At 36.0% G+C, this 26,464-nt stretch overlaps 1 non-coding gene across 1 annotated transcript; it reads right to left on the reverse strand.

Annotated features, from left to right (window-relative positions):
- Positions 1–19,706: 19,706 nt before the first annotated feature.
- LOC143643000 (U6 spliceosomal RNA) lies at positions 19,707–19,810 on the reverse strand. Its single transcript, XR_013156056.1, has one exon. It is a non-coding gene; the product is annotated as a U6 spliceosomal RNA (small nuclear RNA).
- Positions 19,811–26,464: the final 6,654 nt, after the last annotated feature.

Genomic DNA, 26,464 nt, shown 5'->3' on the forward strand with positions numbered 1-26,464 from the left:
TTAAAACACTGAATGAAGCTGCATCTGAGCTATAATAATATTGAAAACTTTATAACTGAATTCTACCATATAAACATTAAAGATTTTAAAAATCCACTTATGTAAATTATTTTCCAATTGTTTCACCTTAGATGTATTTTCTTGCAGACAAATAATTACTGAGATTCCATAACATACCTGCTCTTCTCAGACTATTAAAAGCAATTGAATTAAATGGAAGAATACCAACACTTTGTATTATATATGACGGAAGAAATGATTAGGTTTCCTTGAATATTCAGAGTAAATTCAGCATGACTAATAAATCATTTGCAAAATAATTCATGCTAAAAGATATGGTGCCTATTTTGGTTAAACTGGTTAACTCATAGATAGCACACCATATTTGACATTTTGTTATTTCTGGGAGTTTTGCATCTTTTATGTGGAGCTTGAGATTTTAATTAGAGTTCACACTATGGGGACAGAAATGACTTAATGGATTTTTCCCCCACTTATCACATTGTCTGTGTGTGTTGTGTGTGTTTTATATCTAATAGTTATTTGGAGAACAATGTTGAAATTCTGTGTAATATATTCAGGACTCCAGGTTATTTTAGTCTTTTGATAACAAACATAAAATTGCAATGAACTTTGGGGAGGATGCCATCAAGATGGTGGTATAAGATATGCAGGTAAATGTTTCCCATTATAAACAGCAAAAGCAAAAGGGCAGAATCAACTCTCAAAACTCTTGAAGATAATCAGTACTAGAGAACTGATGAATGGTAGCTGTATTGGAAAAATAAAAACACCCACAAATGGAAGAAGAGCAACAGGACAAACTTACCAGTCTAGGCCCCTCCCCTACACTCAGATCTTCAGCTGACCCTGGTGGCTCCACATCCTGGGTGCATTCTATTGTGTGTCCTTGAGATCTGATTGACCCCTGGTGATGGTTTGTGACTCACATGCATTACCAGTCTGGCTCTCTCGGGACTAAGATGCATCTAAAAAAATTGTGTCTTTGTACATTAATTATATCTGACTCTACGTAAGACAGATTTAGGGCATGTGTCCTGATCTCCTAACCAGGGGCAGAAAAGCTGCATGGAAAGGAGAGCTGAGGGGCTGAACTACAGTGGAGACCTGATACTGAAAGCTGGAGTGAAAAAAGGTGAACCAGAGTTGAAGAATAGAGCTGAGCTGATTTCAGGTGTTGAGGAGGAAAAACTGTATAAAAAAAACAAAAAGCACAGCCCAGGGCCTCAAAAGGAGAATCTGGGGGGAGGAAATCTTCTCTTCAAGGGGAAATGGTTGCACATACTGAGCAATTCTTAAAAGTTACTGCACACACCAAAGGCAAAATACAGGCTTAGAGAGACTAGAGAAGAAATGAACTTTTAACCATAGGCTATTCTAAAGGTTCAGTATACCATGCTAAACATTGAAGAAGAGCTTTAACGCACAGCCTATCTATGCTAAAACTTAGGTGAAAGGGAGAATCTGAATATCAGAGTTAGCATCTCAAAATAATCAAATGTCCAGACATTAACCAAAGAGCATACAAGTCATACAAAGCAACAGTAAGAGACGGTCCATTCAAAAGAACAACAACAACAAAAATAAAAACAGAGGAAGCACAGACAATGGAACTAATAAAAAAATATTCAATCAAATCTCCTAAATAAGTTCAATGAGCTAAAGGAAAAATGAACATAGAGGTAAAGGAAATCAAGAAGAAAGTGCATGAACAAAGGGAGATATTAGAAATTTAAAAAAGGAACCAAACAGAACTTTTGAGGATGAAAAACACAATTATGGAGATAAAAATACACTAGAAGTGTTCAACAGTAGATTTGGACACTTCAAATAAACAATCAATGACAAGATAACAGGACAATTAAATTTATACAGCCTGAAGAACAGACAGAGAAATGAATTAAAAAAATGAACAGAGCCTAAGAGATTTGTGGGACAACAGATAGCATTCCAACATACACATCATGGGAATTCCAGAAGGAGAGGAGAAGGATAAAAGAACAGAGCCAATATTTGAAGAAAAATAGCTAAAAATGAAATAATGACTGAAAATGTTTGACAAAAGACATGACTATATACATTCAAGAAGCCCAACAACTTCACGAAGGATAAACCCAAAGAGATCTACACTAAGGCATATCATAATCAAAATGTCAAAAATTAGGAGAGAATTCTTAAAATAGCAAGAAAGAAGTGATTTGTTACAAACAAGGGATATCCAATAAGATTAAGTACTAATTTATCATCAGAAACCATTTATATGAGAAGGTAGTAGTAGGACATATTTAAAGTTCTAAAAGAGAAAGATTTCCAACACATAATTCTACACCCAGCAAAACTGTCCTTTCAAAATGAGGGGGAATAAGACATTCAAGGATAAACAAATACTGAGGAAGTTTGTCACCATGAGATCTTCCCTATAAGAAATTCTAAAGAGAATTCTCCAGGTTTAAAGAAAAGGACAATAGATAATAGCTTTGAGCAGTTAAGAAGAAATAAAGACCTCTCTTGAAGGTAACCATATAGGTAAATACAATGCCAGTATTATTGCATTCTGCATATATAACCATGCTTTTCATTTCTCATAAGATTTAATGCTATCTTTTTTTTTTTTGGCATGGGCCGGCACTGGGATTGAACCCAGGTCTCTGGCATGGCAGGTAAGAACTCTGCCTGCTGAGCCACCATGCCCCACCCTATTTCTCATAAGATTTAAAATGTAATTGAGTAAGAAATAATCACACATCTATGCTATGGGCAGGCAAATCATAAAGAGGTCAGATGTGACATAAAGAGGTGGACCAGAGGGGTCTAGGAAGAGAAACTGTGTATGCTATTGAAGTTAAGCTGGCATCATTTCAAACTAGTTGGTTATAGATTCAGGATGTTAAATGCAAACCTGAAGGTAACTACAAAGGAAATACTTAAAATATATACAGAAACAGAAATGAGAAGGGGGTCTATCTGTTTCATTACAAACTATACACAAAAGAAGACTTCAATGAAGGAAATTAGGGATGAAAAAGGTATTACACGCATAAGAAACAAAGGGCGAAATAGCTGATATAAGTTCTGTCTTATATGTAATTACTCTTATTGATAATGGATTTAACTCTCCAATTAAAAGACACAGATTGGCAGAATAGGTAAAATATATATATATATATATATATATATATATGATCCAACTATATATTCTTTATAAGAGACCTGCCTTATACCCAAAGACACAAATAAGTTGAAACTGAAAGGATGGATGAAAATTTCCCATACAAATGATCAAAAGATAACTAGGGTGGCTGTCCTAATATTGAACAAAATAGAGATTAAGTCAAGAACTTTAACAAGAGACAAAGAAGAATACCACGTATTAATACAAGGGTCAATCAACCAAGAAGAAATAACAATTATAAATATAAACATGTACCTAATAACAGAGACCCAAAACACAAGAGGCAAAATTTGACAAAACCGAAGGCAGAAACAGACACTTCTGCAGTGTTTTAGTTTCCTAGGTTGCTCAAGCAAATACTATGAAATGGGTTGGCTTAAACAACAGGCACTTATTAGTTTAAAGTGTTGAGAATAAAAGAAAGTCCAAATCAAGGCGCCATCAAGGTGACACTTTCTCCCTGAAGACTGTGGTGTTATGGGGCTGGCTGCTGGTGATCTTGGGACCCTGAGCTTATCACCTGGCAAAGCGCATGGCAGCATCTTCTGTTCTCTCACTTCTCTTCCAGCTTCAACTTCTTGCTTTCTTTAGATATCTCTCTTTCTGTTGAAAATCACTCCCTTATAAAGGACTCTAATAATAGGATTAAGAATCATCCTGACTGAGATAAGCTACTCCTTCTTAACTGAAGTAACCTATCAAAAGTTCCTAATCTACAGGAATGGATCAAATTTAAGAACATGTCTTTCTGGTACACATACAGCTTCAGACCACCACATACAGTAATAATTTGAGACTTCAATATAAAACTTTTATTAATGAGAGAATATCTAGACAAAAAACCAATGAGGAAACAGAAGATGTGAACATTACTATAAATGAAGTAGGCCTAACAGACATACACAGAATACTTCACCCAACAACAGGACAATATACGTTCTTCTCAAGTACACCTGGATTATTCTCTAGTATAGAATACATGTTGTGTCTGTCACAAAATAAGTCAGAATAAATTTTAAAAGATTGCAATTATACAAAACATCTTCTCTGACTTCTAAGTAATTAAGGTAGAAATCCATAATGAGCAACAAAAGAAAAAAAATGGATAAATTAGACTTCAACAAAATTAAAAACTTTTATCTGTAAAAAAGCAGGGTCAGTAAAGTGAAAAGACAACCTTCAGAATGGGAGAAAATAATTATAGCTTCCCGAAGGGAACCTGGACAATTCACAAATATGTAGAAATTAAACAACACACTCTTAAACAATTGATGGGTCAAAGAAGATATCACAAGGGAAATTACAAAATATCTTGAAGATGAATGAAAATGAAAACACAATACAACAAAATTTATGGGATGCAGCCAAGGCAGTGCTGAGGGATATTTATAGCTGCTTTTGTGTATATTAAAAAAAAGATCTTAAGGCAATAAACTCACGTCACATGTCAAGGAACTAGAAAAAGAAGAACAAACTAAACCTAAACTTAGCAGAAGGAAAGAAATAATAAAGTTTAAAGTGGATCCAAATGAAATAGAGAATAGAAAATCAAATAAAGAGAATCAGGGAAAACAATGATTGATTTTTTGAAAAGAATGAAAGAGAAAAAGAGAGAGAAGATGCAAATTACTAAAATTCATAACTACTGGGGGTACCATGCCACTGATATTGCAGAAATTAAAAGGAGTATAAGAAAATACTATGAACAAGTTTATGCCAATGAATATGATAATCTAGAGGATAAATACAAAGTCCTAGGAACACAAACTTACCTAAACTGATTTTATCAAAATGAAAAATTGTATGTCAATGAATTCGGTAACCGAGACAAAATGGCAAAACTCCTAGAAACACTAAAATTACTTACTCTTACCCAAGAATAAATAGATTATTTCAACAGACTGCTAACAAGTAAAAAGATTATATCAGTAATAAAAAAACTTTCAACAAAGAGAAGTCCATGACCAGATGGCTTACTGGTAAATTCCTCTAAACATTACAAGAAAAATTAAAACCAAGCTTTATCAAACTTTTCCTAGGAATTGAAGCAGAAAGAACTTTTCCTAACCCATTCTACGAGACCAATAATACCCTAATACCAAAGTCAAATAAGCACATCACAAGAAAAGTACAGACCAACTTCCCTTATAAATATAGATATAAAAATCCTCAGCAAAATATTAGCAAATCAAATTCAACAGCATATTAAAAGAATTTTACACCATGACCAAGTGTGATTCATTCTAGGAATGAAGTGTGGCTCAACACAAGAAAATTAATCAGTTTAATACACCGCATTAATAGAATAAAGGGAAAAATCATGTGATCATCTCATTGATGGAGAAGAGGGATTTCACAAAATCCAATATCCTTTCATGATAAAAATAATCCGAAAAATGAGAATAGAATGTAACTTCCTCAATATGATAACATATACATATGAAACCCCCACAGCTATCATTATACTCAATAGTGAAAGAGTGGAAGCCTTCACCCTAAAGTTAGGAGCAAGACAAGAATGCTCACTTTCACCACTTGTATTCAAGATTGTACTGGAGGTCCTGGCCATAATAATTAGGAATTTTAAAAAGGCATTCAAACTAGAAAAGAAGAAGTAAAACTATCTCTATTCACAGATGACATGAACTGTTATATAGAAAATCCCAAAGAATCCACAAGAAAAGTAAGACCTGATAAACAATTTCAGCAAAGTTGCAGGCTATGAGATTAACACAGAAAAATCAGTTGAGTTTCTATACAACAGCAAAAATTTCTGAAATGGAAATTAAAAGAACAATCACACTCACTATCCCACTAAAAAAATAATATACCTAAGATAAATTTAACCAAGGAGATAAAGAAGTTGTACACTGAAAACTACAAAACATTCCTGAAATAAATAAAAGACAATCTAAATAAATAGCAAGACATCCTGTGTTCATAGATAGGAAGACTTAGTACTACTAAAATGTCAATACCACCTGAGAAAACTACAGATTCAATGCAATACCTATCCAAATAGCAGCATAATTTTTTGTGGAAATGGAAAAGCCAACCCTCAAATTCAAATGGAAAAACAAGAGACCCCAAATAGCCAAATCAATATTATAAAGGAAGAACAAAGTTGGAGGTGCCAACTTTCCTGCTTTCAAAACCTACCACCCAGCCATGATAATCAAAACAGTGTAGTACTGGTATAAAAACAGACATAGAGACCAATAGAACAGAATTGAGAGTTCAGAAATAAACTCATATGTCTATGGTCATCTGATTTTTGACAAGGATTCATAGTACCTTAATTGGGGAAAGAACAGTCTCCTCAACAAATTGTGCTGGGAAAACTGGATATCTACTTGCAAAAGAATAAGGTTGGATCCCTACCTCACATCATATACAAAAATTACTCTAAATGTATCAAGAATCTAAACATAAGAGCTCAAACCACAAAACCTGGAAGAAAACATGGGGATCCTCCATAATCTTGGATTTGGTAGTGATTTCTTAGATATGACATCAAAAGCATGAGCAATAAAAGAAAAAAAGAAAGAATAAATTAGACTTCATAAAAATTTAAAAAATTTTGTATGTAAACAAACACTATAAAGAAAGTGAAAAGACAACCTTCAGAATGGGAGAAAATAATTATTAACCATATATCTCTTATAGGTTTAATATCCAGTATATATAAAGAATTGCTACTACTGAAAAAGAAAACCCAATTTTAAAAAGGGGGAAAGACTTAGGTAGACATTTCTCCAAAGAAGATGTACAAGTGGCCAACAGGCACATGAAAAAATCCTCAATATCATTGGTCATCAGGGAGATGCCAATTAAAGCCACAATGAGCTACCACTTCATACCCACTAGGATGGTTATTATTTAAAAAAATAACAAAACTAATAAGCATTGGTGAGGATGTGGAGAAACTACCAGTGATATTGTAAAATAGTAGAGCCAAGATTGAAATCACTTTGGTGATGTTAGCCAATGTGGTAGCCAATGTGGTAGCCAATGTGGTGGTAGCCAATGTGGTGGTGGTGGTGGTGCATGGTCCAGGAATCGAACCCAGGTCTCCCACATGGAAGGCAAGAATTCTACCACTGAACAACTCGTGAACCCCTCATACAAGTTTTTGAAGTCCAGGCAATATAGACATATGTCATCAACTTTCCTTCCCAAGCAGAGCCAGTTAGAAAACTCAGTCCCATTGTATAATTTCAATGACCCAGCTCCAAAATGCATTTGGTGCTTCTGTCATCTTATACTTGCTTCTCTGTCACTTCCGTTCTCTGACGGATGCATTCTTCTCAGTCCTCACTTTCCCTATAACCACGCTTTTAGCAGTATTTTGGAATTCTTCTAGCTGGACCTATTGATGTTTGCCAGTGTCAAGGCAGTGAATAACATCCCCCTGTTTGAACACCTATGAGAGCAAGTTTTGGATCCTCTCTCTCCATCCTCTGCCCTGCTCAGAGGTTGACTCTGCCTACCTTGAAGGAGCCTCTTACTCAATTTCTTCAATGCTCCATCTCTTTCTGAAGTGGTTTGTCTTTCTGTCCCTTTCCTGTGCCATAATTTTCCTCTTCTCAGGTAACTGAACCATATAAGACTATTCTAGTCCTCTTCTTGAGCAAAACCATGGTAAAGAACTTGAACTCCCCTTATCATTTTCTTCAAACCAACTGAAGAACTGATGAACAGTATTTTTCCATAGATTCTGGATGGAGAGTATGTCTTTTGTTAATCAGTAATAAAGTTATTGATGATATAATAATGATAATTATTATTTGATATCCTTTAGGGATAGTTGTATTTTAATGAAATGTTCCTAGAGAAACAGATTGTTTTAATCTAAAGAAACAAATCTTTAAAGATAGTATTTCACAAACAATGTGGTGGTCTGGTAGGGACTGAGGGGAAATTTTGGGCAAGGGTAGGTCATGAAAGAGATGAAATCCTGATGTGTTAAATGACAAGGTCTTGAATTTTAGTCATAATAGCTCAATTTTTAAACACCTTATGACAAAAAATTCTATGTTTTATATGTGGAATGCAGTTTAAAACTCAACATCTCTCTGAGGCAGGAATTTTCATCTACATTTTACAGATGACGAATCAGAGAATTAGAGCAGAGCTAAATTCAAACCTAGATCTGAGACCCTAAAGATCTCATAATCTCTATCTTTGCCACCTTATTTCCTCACCTTTGGAAGAAGAGCCCGAAGCATGCCTATTTATGCTTCTGCTTCACATTCATCCTCAAGGACCATGGATAAATTTGTCCCTGAGTTGAGAGGAAATATAAACATCCAATGAAGAGTCAGCATGTGGGCATGCAGACGATTCGTACAAATGAAGTGGACCTGAGTCTCCCTCATGTTTGTTTATTCTTCCCTTTCAATGGCAAGAACACGAAAGCAATTCAATGTTTCTCATCACACTGACTCTGTCCTAAAAAGCTCAAATCAAGTGACTCGAACTTCAGTCAAGAGATTTCCCTGTACAAAGAATAAAGAAAAACATTCTTCTTAGAAACCGAGGGTGTAATCAGCGATGAAGACAGCAGCATCTCCAATGAAAGATCCACCATCCCTGTGTGCCATGGCAGAGAAGGCAGAGAAAGATTCTGAAGGCCTGCTATCTTTTTAGCAAGCATTTTGGCATTTGAGGCAAGACCATTTACCAAGAAGACTGCCTTCTCTTTCAGCTCGGTAACCACGCACACTAGCCAGAAGTGATTTTGGCCTGTACCCATCCTTTCTCAGTTCCTCTAAAGATGACGGAGTGAGGAAGGATTTTTTTCCCCTTTTTGGTAAATCAAATGAAAAATTTAAAAATCTACCAATGTAGGATGAAAAAACTTGGTAAGGTACAAAACTCTGATTGTATGTATAGAAAGCCAGCTATCTGATATTTGATAAATGTTTTTAAACATTTTTCCATTTTTCTTTTTTTTTTTTTTTTCACTTTTTAAAATGAGTTGAGACTTCATCATTCTAAAGCCAGGGCACAGAAACTTTAGCTTACCTTCTCTGGTCTGGCACCTTCTTTCTACTGGCAATAATTTTGGCTTGTACAGTACAGATTTTGAAGGGACGTCTGAGTTTGATTAACTGTGCCTTTATGAATTACATCCTCAGAAAATTCTAGGCCATATTCAGATTCTTGACTGCCATGGAATATTGCTGTAGGGTTAAGCTGTTCCCTGCAACAGAAGATTTTGACAGTTCATAATTCTTCCAACTTAAAGCAGCCATCATCTTTTCCTTACAGGGTGATAGTCCTAAATTTTCCATTTATTCACTGTTCAACTGATTTATCAGTTTCTGAGATACATCAAATCCATTTTGATATGGAGTTTGCTTCCTGCAGGAAAATGGCTGTCTAGACATGAGACTTGGAAAGGTTCTCAGAGGTTGAAGAGGTGGCTAATCATAGGGTAAAGACAAATAGAAGAGAAAAATCCCAAATAATTATTTCCAGCTGTTGTATATCCTAGTAGTTCAGTCTTAGCATTTCCATTCATTGAGAGTTGCTGTCTGTGGACTCCCCATGTCATAGAGAATCAGCCGTGGTAACATGGTGTGGCCACACCAATACAATCCAGCTACTAGATGGAGAAACTTTCCCAGTTGGTCTGTCTGCCAGTTGGTAGATGCAATTGAGTGGAAAATCAAATAAGAACTCATGGTTTATCCTCCTCAACAGAGACCACCAAAGGGAAAAAAAAACCATTAATCTTTCCTGTGTTAATTGAGAACACTGGATGCCATCATGAAACCATTTCCCTTGGAGTCATGCTACTCATTTGGCTCCCAGTTCAAATTTGTTGAAATTGTAACGTTAGTAGGTGTTATCATGTCACAGAGTACCACATTACCGCATGATTGCTTTTCATTCTACATGGCTCATAAAGCAAAATAAATTTTGGATAACAAATGATATGGGTTATAATTGGTATATGAGAATACATTTTCAGAAGAAAATGTTCCAATTACAATATTCTATGTTCCGTAAGTTTTCTATTCACTGTGCTATAAGGATGCAAGATATTCATACTATGTTCTGATATGCTACCTTCTTTCTGCAGAGGTAAACATCTCAGCACTGTTATATGTCATATGTATGTATTAGAGGACAAAGACACCTCTTTTTTGCCAAATTAATTTTATTAAGTCAGTTTCTCTAAGGGAATCATTTCTAGAAGAAGTCATCTTTACAGAGTTTATTTCAGTTAGGAAATTCAGAGTGACTCCAAACAAAATTGTCAAGTGGACAAATTTATTTTCAGTTCCAACCCAATCTTTTTTCCTTTTAGGAACTTCTCCCCTCTTACACTAGCTGCCAAAGTTATTGCACTAATACCTACACCAGTATGAAATCTCCAATTATGTATTTTTTGTACCCCTTGCTCTGAATCTTTCCTATTTTCCATTTCTCTCACTCTTTTAATTGCACTGTATCATTTATTCTTTCAGAAACAGTGACCAGAGAGGAATAAACAGTATTTCATTCGGCCTCAGACATCTCACCAGTGACAATGAAGAAGGATCTTCAAATCTGATGTGAGACTTAGCTTCACGTTAGAATTCTACATTTAGCCAAGTTATTAATCAAGTGGGAGATCATAATGAAAGATTTTTTCAGAAAGGCAAGGACCCCAAATGTTTATCTTACACAGACCTTTTCTTAGAAAATTACTTGAACATGTATGTCAATAAGACAAGCAAGTAAATCAAGAAAAGCAGGAGCCACTTTTGCAGGAACCAGTAGAATTAAAAGGCAAGAAAACAGTAGCATCTTGTCCCAGATTCACTGATTTGCAGCAATCCTAGAAAGTCCAGATTGAGGAGTAAGAATGGAGCCCTTTTTCTCTATAAATACGATGAATGCGAAAAAAAAGAAATACACTCAGGGTTAAATCATTTTTTATATGGTGACATAATGGAAAGGTTGTCAACTGTTTTTCAACCTGTAGAATCAACTTACAAACAAATCAATGAAGACAATTATAACTGCTGAATGGATAATGATTTTTTTTTTACCTTAGAAGAAAAGAGATATGGACACAACTATTGGAATGCTAATGCATCCATTAACGAATGGGAAGATGAGCTACTCTTTGTGATTAATAAAAGCAGTGGACACTTAAGGATACAGCTGGAAGTTGCAAAGTGACCTGAGAAAGATCTGAAGGCGATAATATTACTGTATCAAGATTAGGTAGTATGTCAGTCAGGATTCACTTGTAAGCAACAGAAACTGATTCTGGTTGACTCAAGCAGAAAATGAAAACTTTCCTGGAAGAACTCAAAAAACTGGGACTTTGCAGTCAGGAGCAACTCTGAAAATCACTCAGCAGTAGTAGTCTCATAGCAGAATTCTTATACTAGCTGGTCACAAGCACAGCATATTGCGCTATAAACACTGCTGGTACAGGACACTGGGTGCTCCAATTAGCACCGCTGCTGCTGCTGCTGCCAAGGTACCCTTGAGTCTTCACACCACCACCTCCAGATTCCAAGTCCAAGGTGGTATGTCTGATTTGTTCTGCCTAGCTCATGTGCATGGGCACTATTGAAAGAAAACTGAGAAAGTGAGTATATGGCATTTTCAGCTTCTACAGCCTGAAGCTATCTCTGCCTCTCACCAAGAATCATAAGGTGGGGAATTTCCTATAATAATTGGTTTCAAATGCTGAGTAGAAAAAAAAAAAGATGAAAATCCATTAAGACCGTTAAAGTCATGAATACTGGGAAGACAAAAGGTGGAAAATGACTCAGAGCTAAATTCTCATCTATCATAGAAGGAAATCAAATGAAAATTCTCTAGAAGGTCCATTTTTAAAAGCAGTGTATGTGTATTTTTGTACCAACAGGAGTAACCATTCAAAGAACTTAAAACAAATATTATATATTAAAAGTGGTTGTTTTGCGTGAAGTGGGAATTGCAGAAGGATTGTTGTCTTTCATTGGCAATCTTTCCAATGAAAGACTTTATTACTTGGAAAGAAAAATGTTTCAATTTAAAGGAAAACTAAAATTAAAAGTCAGTTTTGGCTTCTGTGTGAAAAGTGAATGAGAAGAAAGGAACTTTGGGATTAATATTTCTCTGAAAAGGCAGGATTCTACAACTGTTGCTGATTTTATCATAAATTTCTAGCCCTAAGATCTTGAACTGCAAAAGATACAGCTACATAGGTATTTCTTGAGTGAATAAATGAGTAAAAAGATTATTTTACATCTAGTAATAATATCAAGAATATTAACATATCATGGGGTCCTATTTGTGGGACTCTGGAAATTAAGGTTTGAGAGCTATCCAATTATTCACCTCTGACAATCTTTGTTTGGAAAGGCAAAATGCACATGTCTATGGAATTCAGAATGGATTCATCTTTCATTGAACAACATATTGAAAAAGAAGCATATGGAGGATTTTATTAATGATATAATATAAATATCCAAAAAAACACTTCATAGTGGTTGTTCACTGTTTACAGAGATGAACTCAAGTTCAATCTTTATTGCTTAACCTATTTCAGAATATGCCCTGCCCATAATTTTAAATAAAGAGATGCTTTTAGGATTATGGAATTGAAACACCTGTGAGCATTTAGTAAGTGATCAATAAATAGTTATTGAATACACCCAATTCATGGGAAATTCAATTCATAGAGAAATGAACATGTGAATAGCACATAAAAGACAAGGAATTAACGAGAAGAGGAAGAAATGGAGAGAGAATTAAGAATGGAAAAAGAATTTGAAAATTATTCTAGATGAATTTATACATACTAGAGGGGTATACAAAATGCTGAATCTGTGCCATTTCTTTTACATATATAAATCTGATCAAATTAAACCCTTAAGAGTATGATGATGAGTAAGAGCCACAGGGTATGATTGGAAAGTAAGACCTAGAAGTAAGAGATGCAGGTGCTGGAAAATTCACATGACCAAAGGATTGCCTGAAAAAGTGAATCATGGCCAGGGAGTCTGTGACATTCCGTTTTCTAATGCTTCTGTGAATTGTGGGCATTGAGGCATGGGGCGGATGGAGAGAAGGGGTAGGTGACAGCAAATACTAGACACGTAGGAGCATCCCAGGTCTTTTCAGTTCTTTTCTAGGAGGAAAATCCATTTCCTTCTTATGCTACAGTTTTCAAGAGGGAAATATCAAAGATAATGAGAGTTATAGAGAATAATTAGAAAACGAAAAAAAAACCCCATAATATCTGTTGTTCTCTTTTGGAGAACAAGAACACAAGTGAGCTTTCAGAATGCTAATGTTTTCTTTCTCAATCCATAGTGGCCAGGCATCTGGTACAGTATTGGCCTGGGTGGGGGGCAGGTGAGGTAATCTCTCTGCTGATGGGGAGAGGAGAAGATTGTTTTCCTTCTGCTTTTCCAGTTTGGATCCCAGAGCTGCGGCATTAGTTCACTTGCCTATCACCAGGGAACACTCCTCTCTTCTGTTACCCACTGCTGGGGTGAGACACAGCCTGGGAGGGGAAGGGGCAAATGATTTCTCCTTCTTCAGGGATGGGATTACGTAATATGGCTCTTTTATCATCACAAGGGTGTGTCTCCTGAAGCTGGCAAGTAAAGCAACAAATAGCTTTCAAGTGTTTCATTTTAAATTTTCAAATAAACACATTTTTTACTTCTTTTGTTTGGTGAGTATTTTGAGCTTTAGTATTATTATTTTTTTAATCTTTGGAGCATAACTTTTTAATCCATCAGTACAGAAATCGAGAAAGTCTTGTAATCTTGAACAGGTCATGCAACCTCTCTGAAACTCCGTTTTCTTACCTGTAAAATGGGTTAGCTCTCCTCTGTGGTCCTTTTCATTTAAAATTCTATGATTCTATGGTTGAATTTATAGTAAATCCATTTCATTTCCTTTTTATTTTTTGCAAATTATTTATTTCTCTTCTTTAATAAGACACTGACAATTGTTTCAATTTTTAGGCAAAAGTAAAAGCTTACCTTTAAGATTTTTGCTCTTTTTCTCTCTCTAAGAATTCTTTGATCACATACATATATAGGTCTAGAAGAAAGAGGAATGGCATATCTTATATTTAAAATAAATGACTTAAAAATAAATCTCCACAAAAAATAAACAAATAAATAAATCTCCACATTATTTATAATAGCCCAAAAGTGAAAACAACCTAAGTACCCATCAACTGATGACTACATAAATAAAATGTAGCATATCCATAAAGTATAATATTTAGTAATTTTAAAAAGAAATGAAATGCAGATACATGCTACAACATGGATGAATATTGAAACCATGCTAAGAGAAAGAAGCCAGTCACAACTACCACATATTGTATGATTCCACTAGTATGAAATATCCAGATTAGGCAAATCTACAGAGATGGAAAGAAGATTAGCTGGTAAAGTAGGAAATTGGGAACAATGGAGAGCAACTTCTAAGGGGTAGGAGGTTTCTCTTTGATAGCCTAAAATGTATCACAGTGATGTTCACCCAACTCTGTGACTACATTAAAATCATTGACTTATATACTTTAAATAGATAAATAGTATATGAATTTTATCTCAAAAAGCATCATTAAAAATAAAAAGCTCCCATCCCTTAGTGGATGGTTGGTTACAGAGGAGGAAGGTTAATATTTGGAATCTATGAGGTAGGGGCATGTATTAGTCAGGGTTCTCTAGAGAAACAGAACCAAAAGGAGAGATCTATAAATATGAGATTTATAAAGGTGTCCCATGCAAGAGTGGGAAGGGAAGAGCCCAAATTCCATAGGGCCCCCTGTGAAGCTGGCAACTTCACAGGAGAGGCTTGCTGGCTGAAGAAGCAGTGAAAAAGTCTCTCCTCTTCTTTAATAGTCTTAACTGATTGGATTATATCATTTGTGGGTGACACGCCCTTAGTTCATTGCAGATATTATCAGCCACAGCTGCAATCCACTGATGATTCAATAAACCAGCTTTTTGATTTATCAACCAGCCACAAAATCTCCTTGCAGTCAATGGTCAGGCCAGTGCTTGCCTGACCAGACAACTGGGCACATCACCTGGCCAAACTGACACCAGAATCTAACTATCACAGAACCTCTGTACTGGCCTCCTGAGGTCTACTTGCATTTCATTAAGTGTTAGCACATGTGAATCCAGGGAACTTTGACCAAGGATGTAATCCTAAGAGCTCAAGTTCATCAGAGAGTAAAACTCTCTTAATTGAGATCACCTTTCTCTGTGGGAGAGACCTGGCTCTAGCCCCATGGAAGGAGCAGCCAGGATGGATGGGTCAGTGGTTGCATTTTGGGTACAATTTCCAGGACAAGCTTTGCAGGCACTTCTGGGCTTCACTCCTTTACCTCCATCCCATCCCAGAGAGGGTCTTTGCCACCATTTTTCCTCCCCTTCTCCATCCCTACTTGGGACGATGGGAAAGTTTTGGTAAAGGATGGTGATGGTAGCACAACATTGTGAACATAACGGCCTCACAGACCTGCCTGCATTCCCAGATCGTCTCATTGAGCTCGCTGCCATTGGGTATCCTGCCCTTGAAGAATGACTGCAGCAAGAATAAGGTTCCCTCAACACTATGAGCCCTATCTGATCCCCATTGCATGCATCTGGCATGACTCAGCAAGCTTGGTTTGTTCTGCATAGCCAGTGTCTCTGCATTTTGAAGGGTCTCCACATTGAAATGGGAGCTAGAGGTCTTTTCTTAATGACATTCAAACTCTTAGGGCTCCCATATGGGTAAAGATGAGACTCAGCAGGGACTAGAATGAGTTTTTGAATGTCTCTACTAATACTGGAATGCAGGGCCTTAAGCACTGCACTCTGGGACCACTTGCCTGTTTGCTCTATAAAGTGAGCAGAAGAAGTCTGTTTGAAATTCTCCCACTTTGTCATTCATCCAGTTAACATTGGTTGAAAACTGACACACTCTGCTGCCTACCTAATGGGCCAAAGGGAAAAATGCTTCATACTTCAGGGCTCCTTGGGGTTGCTCATGGTCTTCTGGGAAGTTTAGGCATGGGCATAAACTATAATACAAGGTAGAATCTGGGCTCAGAAATGAGTTGAAAAAAGCATTTGGGTCAGGATGAGCTACCTACCTGGATGAAGTAATCATTAGGCTGCTATATGAATGATGAAACATATCCATATAGGAACACAGAGCTTTTATGAAATACTAATAAAAGGATCTGAGGCCCCAATGGTTGATAAAAACTTCACAGATCCTACAAATGGGTAGCCAGAATTGAGAACTATTGCTCTTGGCAATTTATTAAAAAGTAGAGAAATAATATAATTACAGTAACTGCATATAAAGAAAGGCAAATTTGGGCTGTCCAGCTTAAAACAATTTATATCTGACTTGTGAAAATTTATTTATGTGAAAAAAAATTCATAAGACAAATTGATTTAAATTAACAATTTTCCAGCCCTTTTTGTTTAAATGTCAGGACAATTACACTTTAAGTATTGAGGACCCTAATGAGCTTTTGTTTATGTGGGCTATATCCATGGACATCAACTACTCAAATTAAAACTGAGAAATTTTATATTAAAGAATGAAATTAATAAGCACATTATATCTTAACATCATATCATTGTGTTTATGAAAACTAGAGTGGCTACTATTAAAAAGAAAAAATGGAAAATAGTGTTGAAAAGGATGGGGGAAATAGGAGCAGTCATTTATTGTTGTAATGTAAAATGGTGCAGCTGCTTTGGAAAAAATTTGACAGCTCCTCAGAAAGTTAAAGTAGAAAATTGCCATATGACCCAGCAAACCCATTTCTACGTACATACCCAAAATAACTGAAAGCAAGGACTTGAAGAGACATTTGCAAACTGATGTTTATAGCGGCAAAATTCACAATTTACCAAAAGATGGAAGGAACCAAAGTGTCCTCAGGTTTGATGAATTGACAAATAAAACATGGTATATACCTACGATAGTATATTATTTCAGCCATACAAAGGAATGGAATCCTGATATATATATACGACAACATGGATTAACCTTGAAGATATGTTTCATGAAATAAGCAGATGCAAAGGATAGTTATGGTATGACTTCCCTTATATGAAATAAATAGAATAGGCAAATTCATAGATTTAGAAACTAGAATATAGGTTACCAGGGGCCAGGGTGGGGTAGGTAATGGGAAATTAATGCTTAAATTATACAGAATTTCTATTTGTAATGATGGGAAAATTTTGGTAATGGATGGCGATGGTAGCACAACGTTGTGAACATAATTGGCAACACGTAATTCCATATTTGAATGTGGCTAAAGGGGAAATTTTAGATTGTATATGTTACTGGAATAAAAATGAAAAAAAAATCAGGGACCATACAACACATACAGTGAACCCAAATGTAAACCATGGACTATAGTGAATAGTACAATTATGAAATCATTCTTTCATCAATTGCAACAAATGCACCACACTAACTAATGCAAGGTGTTCATAACAGGATGGTGCATGGAAACTGTACTTTACACATGGTTTTCCTGTAAACCTACAAATTTCTCTTATATAACATGCAAAAACAGCAAAAGAAAGGCAAATGACAACTTTGGCTTTATTATGAAAATAGTTTGGACTTTGTGGACTTTCCTGAAAGAGTCTTGAGGATTACCAATATTGACTTCTTCACATTTATTTTAGATTCTCACAGCGTTTCCTTTTAAATCAATGAGGAAACGAAGGTTTGGAAAGTAAGGAACTTGCCTAAGGTAACACTGGGATGAAGAGCATGGCTGGGATTTGTTCCTGGGTGGTTGGCTGCAGAGTGTGGGAGCTCTGCCACCGCACATTATGTCCCTTCTCATCAGTTCATGCCATACTGAATAGTCAGCTATTTCTTCACCCATCTACTATTGATGTTGATAAGATATTGTTCCCCTTAGACTTGTTTGAAGAACTTAAACTGAAGAGTAGTTCTTATTTTTCTCCCCAAATGTCTCAAGGCAACTTTCTGACTAATTCTTTTGGATTAATAAGAGGCATTTTAAAATTTCAACAGTTATCAAATGACTTTTCTCATCTCCACAAATTGTAAATCATTGAAAATGACTGTGATCCTGGCAAAAGAAGCATAATTTAAAAATTTTCTTTCATTTTGTATGCTGTCTGTTCTATGCTAATCTAATATCTGAATTCCTAATAAACAGTTTTGATTTTTAAATTGCTCATTGTTTCAATGAATTTGAAGGGGCGAGAAGCTAGAGAGTTTCAGATTCATAATAAAATAGTTTTTCATGCAAAATTTTCTAATGCAATTTTTTAAAACCACAACCGCAGAGCTATACAAGCTGTGATTCCTGAACAAAATCAAGCTCTCATTACATCTTCCTTCCTGCTAGCACCACTTAATGAGTGCTTCTAACCCAGCCATACCACTTTAGCTCTGATAATTGCCCTTTATTATGGTAAGTAAAGTCCAAATCACTCAAAGTAGCTTAATCAGATGAAGTTTTAATTTTTTCTGTAGTTGTTTGCATGTTTCCATTTGTTTTCATTTTGCTTTCCTCTCTAGATGTTGTTTCCAAGTCCAAGATCTCTATTATAAGTAATAGGAGGGCCCACACAATGTAATTTCTGCTCACAATTTATTTGGTCAAGCTATAACTATTCATAGCGTAAGAAATCAAGTTGTAGATAAGATAAATGCCTTTGTAATGTTCTTGCACACACAAAGATGAAAACACAGTTAAGCGTTTCTGTTCTATAAACGCTTTCTCTTTGATCATTTTAAAGAAAATAATTGTTAAAGTTATGAACACAAATTCATTTCCAAGGTATTGCAGGAAAAAAAAAGCAAATCTCATTTAAAAATTTTCCTTCGTTTTTCACAAGATTATCCCATTTGATCTTTCTTCAGTCCCTTATACATCCTGGAATAACTGATGGAGATGATCAAGATTCGTTGTCCAAAGAATTAAACTAGATAACATAGACAATTTACAGAGCGATACTCTTTACAGATTATAACAAACCCCAAAAGCGCTTCATACAGCAATAGCAAAATTCATCCTTAATTTGTTTTACTCTGCGTTGCAAAATTTTAGATTTTTTTCTTTCATCTAAATTTAGGTAGAAGAATTGCTGCTTCACATAGACTTCCCATTTTGATATTTTATTATATTTTGAGAATAACTCCATAGTAGGAAAATTTTGATGTAGTATTTTTATAAAAGCTTTATTGACAATGAGGGCATTTTTAACTTAAAAAAAAAATAAAAACGCCTATACGTTTATAAGGATTGGGTTATTAAATTTGTTCCATCTCAAGAGTGGTCAAATTTCTTAAAAATCATGTTTTTAGAGTCAAAAGTCACCTGTACTTTGCTTGCATACAGTTTTTTGTTTGTTTGTTTGTTTTGTTTTGGCACCGACAGGCACCAGAAACCGAACCCAGGTCTCAGGCATGGCAGGTGAGAACTCTGCCTGCTGAGCCACCGTGGCCTGCCCTGAATACAATTTTCTTCTTTCTTTTTTTTTTTTTCTATATGGAATGCTTCACAAATTTTCTTGTCACCCTTGCACAGGGGCCATGCTAATCTCTGTATCGTTCTAATTTTAGTATATGTGCTGCCGAAGCGAGCACTGAATACAATTTTTAAAAGTGATTTTTATATCTCTTTTGGTATAAATAATATATATATTTTAATACTGTTCTCATCTAATAGAATACAAAATCCAATTGTTGTTACAATTTTAGAAATATATGCTAATGACCACCAATGTACAATTACAACCCACTGTTTTTAAGAAAAGAGCCTCCTAGCCTTTATTTTTGCTTTTCTGAACTCAGCATTTTTAGTTGTTACGTGAATGATCTTATCAACAGGTCTGCTACTTCTCAGAGAACAGGAAAATGAAGTCTTTCACCTGGCACTAAAATGGAATTTTGTCATTAATTTCCAATCATACCTCCAACAATTGTGAGCCAAAGGCAAAATTTAGCCTTGCAGATTAATGCCAAAAATAACGTTTTCATCATTTTGTCACCCATTAGCTTTGAATTTTCAGCATTTGCATAGGCATATATTTCAGCTATTTGAGACCTATTGATTGGAGGAGAAGCACCACTAAAACACATATGCATAAATATACTGAATACATTTTGCTAATATACCTGTGGTTTGTGAGTAATAGATGAAGAGGGCTCATTAAATCACCTCTGTGGTCTCCTCTTGAGATCTAAAGCGGTTTAGAAAGAAGACAAAAAGATAATCAAATGGAAACCAAAATATCACATGTTTTACATGTAAGGTTGATACATAAAATTGGCCTTTTATCTGTGAGCAATCAAACACTGAGTATTCAACACCAAAGTTAGGCAGAATCATTTACCGAGACACAGAGAGTACTGGAAAATCACAGCTCCCTCCTACCAGCTTGGAGGAACAGAATACAATGAGCACTTCCTGCAAGCCGCTGATTCCCAAAAGACAAAAGATAGAAAAGGTCTAGAACAGTGGTTCTCAAAGTTTGATTTCAGGATTAGCAGCATCAGTACCATCAGCATCACCTGGCAACTTGATGGAATTGCAAATTCTGCAGCCTCAGCCCAGGCTTACTTAATCAGAAACTGTTGTGTGGGACTCAGCAAATCTGTTTTAACAAGTCCTGAAGGAGATTCTGATGTAGGCTAGTGATTGAGAACCACCAGTCTAGACTATGTTTTCCAAGTTTCTCCTTCCAAACTGTATAGTTATACTGAGTTATGAAAAATGTATTAGTGGAGCTACCTCAAAATAAAGGAAACATTCGAAGTGCGAGAGAGGTGTTTGTCTCTAAAACTTATTTTGAATTACAACGCTGATTGACTGAGTTTTATTCCTAGTAGGGTAATATTGGAAATTCCAGATCATTTCTATAGGTTATGGGCACAGTAGACCAGAACACTTTTACTGGGATTATTCTAGAAAATAGGCTGTATCGTTAGCATAAATGTGGAGGATGACTTGAGCCTTCATAATTATGTTTTGCACAGGAAGCCTTCGTTCCTAAAACTGTCATTTAAGTGTTCTTTAGTCAATATTCAGGGACTAGGGTACATTTCACAAAGCCACAGAAATCATACTTCACAAGTCAGCTAGTATCCTTGTCACCTTTAATTTACCTCACTAGTTCATAGAAGGATCATGGGGCATGTGTGAATAATGTATGTGCAAGTGAGAAAGCCTGGGTTCAAGCACAGCCTCCTTCAAGTAGTGACTGCATTACCTTAAATCAATCACCAAACCTCTCAGCCTAATTGCAACAAATACAAATTTGACATTCTTTTATTCCATAGAAAATGTGAATTGCATAATGTGACTTTTCTACTTTATATTCTAAGAAGCTCAGAGAAAAATTGGGGGCATGGTTGCAAGGTTTACACATGATCCTAAAACATGTAATTAATTCCATCATTAACTTTCTGCTTGTATCTTACTTTTCCCCTATTCTTTTTCTATTTAATACATCTTATTGCAAAGCAGCTCACTTTAATTATGGGTTTACTATGTGCTCAGCTCTGTATTAAGTACTTGACATTCATAAATTTGCAAAAACTCTGTGAGGTGGGTAATTATTTCTTTGAAAGTCATTACATAAACATTTTAAAATGCTCTTGTTCTGTCAGGGGTGAGGAGAAAGACAAATACACAAATTAACCTGAAAGACTCATTTGTCTCATTCTTAAATTGAGAATAGTCATACTAATATAAATATGAAAAAGCATTTTGTAAACTCTTAAATCAACAAAATACCACTTAAATCTTTTTTATTTTTTCGGTCTGGTTTGCATAGTGAACTAGTACCTGAAGTATTCAGGAGTGAACTGCCAAGTATTTGAGTGTAACATGTTCTATCTAGCTAACCTAGATATAAGGGAAAAATAATCTAGCATGCAGTCCTTTAATTTTTAAAAGAACAACTGTAGAAAGGAACTCACTGAGACAAATGGAAGGGAAAAGATAGAAATTAATTCAGCTAAATTAGAGAAACCTTAATAAAATTAAGATAATTCTAGGAAATAAAGGTTACCTGGATTTTTTTAAAGGCACTCAAAAACAAAATGAATGTCAAAGAGCAAATCAAGGAAAACATTACTAAGGGGATGCCATTAGGTCTCACTCCAAGGGAACAGAAGCATTTGCAAAATCTGGCCAGATTTTAAGAAAGCTTAATGATGTCTGCAAATTCCAAGGAGGATCTTCAAATAAAGAGAATTGCTGTTATCCAGTCACATCCAAACAGTTCCTGGGCTTGTCATTTGAGACAGCAATTCATTTTTGGTCTTTCCTGGGGTTCCTGTGGTTGGGGCTACTCAATTCATCAAAGAGCCACTGCTGTAGAAGTCGAAGAGAAACTTTCTCCTGTCAGATCCTGAATGGAGGTTGAAGGCATTCAGGACAAGATGGTACTTTCCCTCTTCCTTACACTCCTTCCACCCACCACTACCTCCAATTTCTACAGTCTGTCAATATTCTATCTAGGGAAGGAATAGATAAATAGGCAATTCTCAAAAAAAAGAGAAAAAGAAATTGGAAAATACCCTACATATGTATATATTCAATTTAATTAACAACAAAGAAATGCCAAGTTTTTCCTATAAGAAGACGATTTTACCTATCAGATTGGCCAGTTGAAAGAATGGATACTACCCAGTGTTGATGTGAGGATAGACAAAGAGACAGGCGTACAAGGCTGGTCAGATAGTAAATTGATACAACTCTCTAGCAGAGAAATTAGTAATATATATCAAAAGTCCTGTAAAAGCAAAGACTTTTTAACCTAGAAATCGCATTTCTAGAAAAAAAAATTGAAATAGATGAAGCTACATGTATTAGAATGTTCATTATGACCTATTATAGGGATTGAAAACCAAGACCTCCTGGGACCAGGCAGGTCATAGAAATTAATGAAGGAGCAGGACATTTGACCATAGCAAGTAGTAGGGACTGTAGAAAACCTACGTCTGAAGGCTTTTCCATTTTAAAAGCACTGTGAAGGCAAAAAAAACACCATTTTTCTGTCTTGGCTATAAAATCCAAAATTTAGAAACCATTTAAAAGTCAGAAGATAGATGTATTTGTTAATTAAATTGCAGTACAACCACCCAAAAAGAATACTCCTTAAACACATAAAATGGGGATGCTGTGCTCTACATTATAGTTTTGTCGTAAGTGTATGTGAGGACATTCCTTAAATTATCTGGCATGTGGTAGGTGCTCAATAAGTGTTACCATTTCTTCTAGTATGTACATGCCCTCCTAGAGAGAGATCTATTAGGATTCTTCTGATTACAAGTCTGATTACAAATACTACATGAACTGTGTTAAGTGAAAAAGGACATTTATAGACTCATGTAATTAAGACCCTCAAGGAGCTGAATTTCAAACATGGATGAATGCAGACCTTCAAATGTTATCATGTCTCTCTTTTTCCCAGCTGTGTGTTCCTCTCTATTGTTTTCATTCTCAGGTAGATACTCCCCAGACTGTGGTAAGACATCTACCAATAGCTCTGGGTGGATATCCTGCCAGTTTTATACCCTACCAGTTTTGCAACCCACCTGCCCCATGAAACTAAATGCCTATTTCTCAATGGTTCTGCAATGATCCTAGTATGGCTCGATTGGTCCAATGCTGGGTCACGTGCCCACCCTGAACCAATCACAGGAATTCAGGTTGTCCAGGCTGGGGAATCCAAAGCCAACCCTGGAACCTCTCATGCCCTGACTGTGGGGAAGGAGTGGGCCCCCAAAAGGGAAATCAGGATGTGCATTGAGGAAAAGGGCACTGCCCTGCCTTGCACACATGTATATAGTAGGGTCTCAGTAAGCTGCTGTTACACTCATGATTAAAAATCATTTGGAGCCTGCAGCATGGCTCTTTTCTCCCTCTGTAAGTGTCATTCACACAGGTGTGCAAACCTAAGTATTAAACAGCAACTCCCATCTTGGATCCCTTGTTTATCCCTAAAGCAGTGTTGCAGATTGTTGCCATGAGAATATAGGTGTTCTTTCAAGTTCATTATTATCATGACCACCTGCTTGTTGCACAATATGTAATAATAAACATGATCAGAATGGAAGTCATGGATGCTTACAGCAGCCTGTCCAAATAGATATAAAAAGACGAAAACGTATTTTTACATGAACACATTTAAACCAAGTTACCTTTTAGCAAGGACAGGGCAAACACTTCAATTAATTGCATCAATTCAACTAATTGCTAGGCTGACTTACCAATTATCATAAAGGAAAATAATATTCCTGTTTATAGAATGCTCAAGGCAATATTGTTTTTCTTTCTCTTTGGAACATAACTTCATTCTGTGATGTATTTTTCTAGTAGTGTAATGAGCCAATTTTAAGGGAGATGAAAGCAAGGAGAGTGACAGGATTGGCTCGGAGGATTTCAATCCTGCAGATTTCCATCATTTTTTCCCTGGCATTCCCTTTGTTAACCTCAAATATCATGCATGATCCAATTTGGGGGTGGATATTTTTGCTTCATTGCATATCTCATATAATGAGCCATTTGTATCATGGATTTCTCATTCCATCCTCCTACCTAGTATGATTTAATGTCTTCTTTGAGCACTAACCTTAGCAACCTTATTAAATGTAGGAGGAAAGAATGCCCCCTTTTTAGCATTTATTGAAATAAAAGTCATGTAGGCATTAGATCCCAAGTTCTGCCTTTGGGAAACAAAAAGCAAGTAAACACATTCCTGAACAAAGCCCAACAACTCGTCCCCCCACCCAACACAAGAATATTCTAAGTGTTAAAAGAAAGTTCCTCTGCCACCTCCTCTCTGGAACAAGAGACAAACAAAAAAAAGGTATATCATTCTCTTTGTCTGTGAAAGTAGTTTTCCTGAGCCCAAAGAATTTTTGTATCAGTCAGTTAAATTCCCTGAAAAGAAGGTTGCTTTCTAGTTGGACCCTTTTAGGTCCTAAATGTGGGAAATACCCAGGCTCCGGCTTTCTCCTCTCTGAGTATTTGCAAAGGGCATCACTGTAAATGATGGGTCTTTGGATCTGCAGCTTAGAAAAATTCATGTACATTGCACTCAGTAGTTGTTTCTCACATTCTTTTCAGACATGTGGTAGTTCTAGAATTCATCTTCTCACTCTGAGCTAACAACATTTGCTAGAGGGAAGTTTGTTCATTAGATCTGGTACCATGTCTGAGACACCAATCATAACTCATTCATTCATTCCCTCAGTTATTCACTTGAAAAAAAAGCAGCTCCAGCTAACCTAAGGCCATGCACATCATATTTAACATCTCCTTGATTGCATTTTCTCATTCAGTGAAATGGGGATAATGATATTAACCACCTCCAGGGTTGTTGAGAGCTATGAATAATGCATAAATGAACAACATTTAGCACAGAGCCTGGTTTGTTGGGGCAGGCATGTTATCATCTCTATTTATCACTGTTTGCATCGCTGGAGAAACTGACTCCTCAGCTACCTCTTCCTTTCAACTACCAAATTTTTCATAATAAAATTGCCCCTGGAATCCTATCTATTTTGAAGGAGAAAGAAAATCGTTCAAAAAACAAATGAGGCAGAGTTTTTTGGCATATTTTCTACCTGCCCAGTCTAATGAGATAGCCACTAGCCACATATGACCATTGTCATTAGAATTTTAATGAAATAAAACTAAAAATTCAATTTCTCAATCACACTCACTACATGTCAAGTGCTCAATGTGCCTAATAGCTACCAAATTGCACAGGACAAAGACCACTTGCCATTGCAGAACGTGCTATTGGACAATGCTGCTTAGGTTGCATTCTCCCTGTTGGACTATGCATGCCTCTCTCGGTTCACTTTATCTCATAAAATAGTCATTGATTCATTTATATGAATAAAGCACTGTGTTATATTCAGTGGGGATGCAAACATGAATGTCCCAGTTTTTAAGAGACCTCAAGCTAACTATCTAAAAGGAGAGGTAAGACAGTACACAATAATTAATGACACACACACACGGTGGGGATAAATGAAATATTTATTTAATATGTGCAGCACACAGGGCTATTAAAGATAGGCTCTACAAGAATGATGGGTCTCTATAAGAAAGAAACTTCTGTTAAAAATAAAAACTGTAGGGGTTTCTGAATTCTCATGGAAGCAGAAATTAGTCAGGTGGGGGTGGGGTGGGTGGACACTTCCTGAGTTCTGAAAAGGATCACTTCAGGAAGTTTTATAATTGTGCAGATAAAAAACGGGTATCTACTCACTCCTTGT

This window comes from Tamandua tetradactyla, chromosome 7 (assembly GCF_023851605.1).
Source record: "Tamandua tetradactyla isolate mTamTet1 chromosome 7, mTamTet1.pri, whole genome shotgun sequence".
NCBI classification, from domain to species: domain Eukaryota; kingdom Metazoa; phylum Chordata; class Mammalia; order Pilosa; family Myrmecophagidae; genus Tamandua; species Tamandua tetradactyla.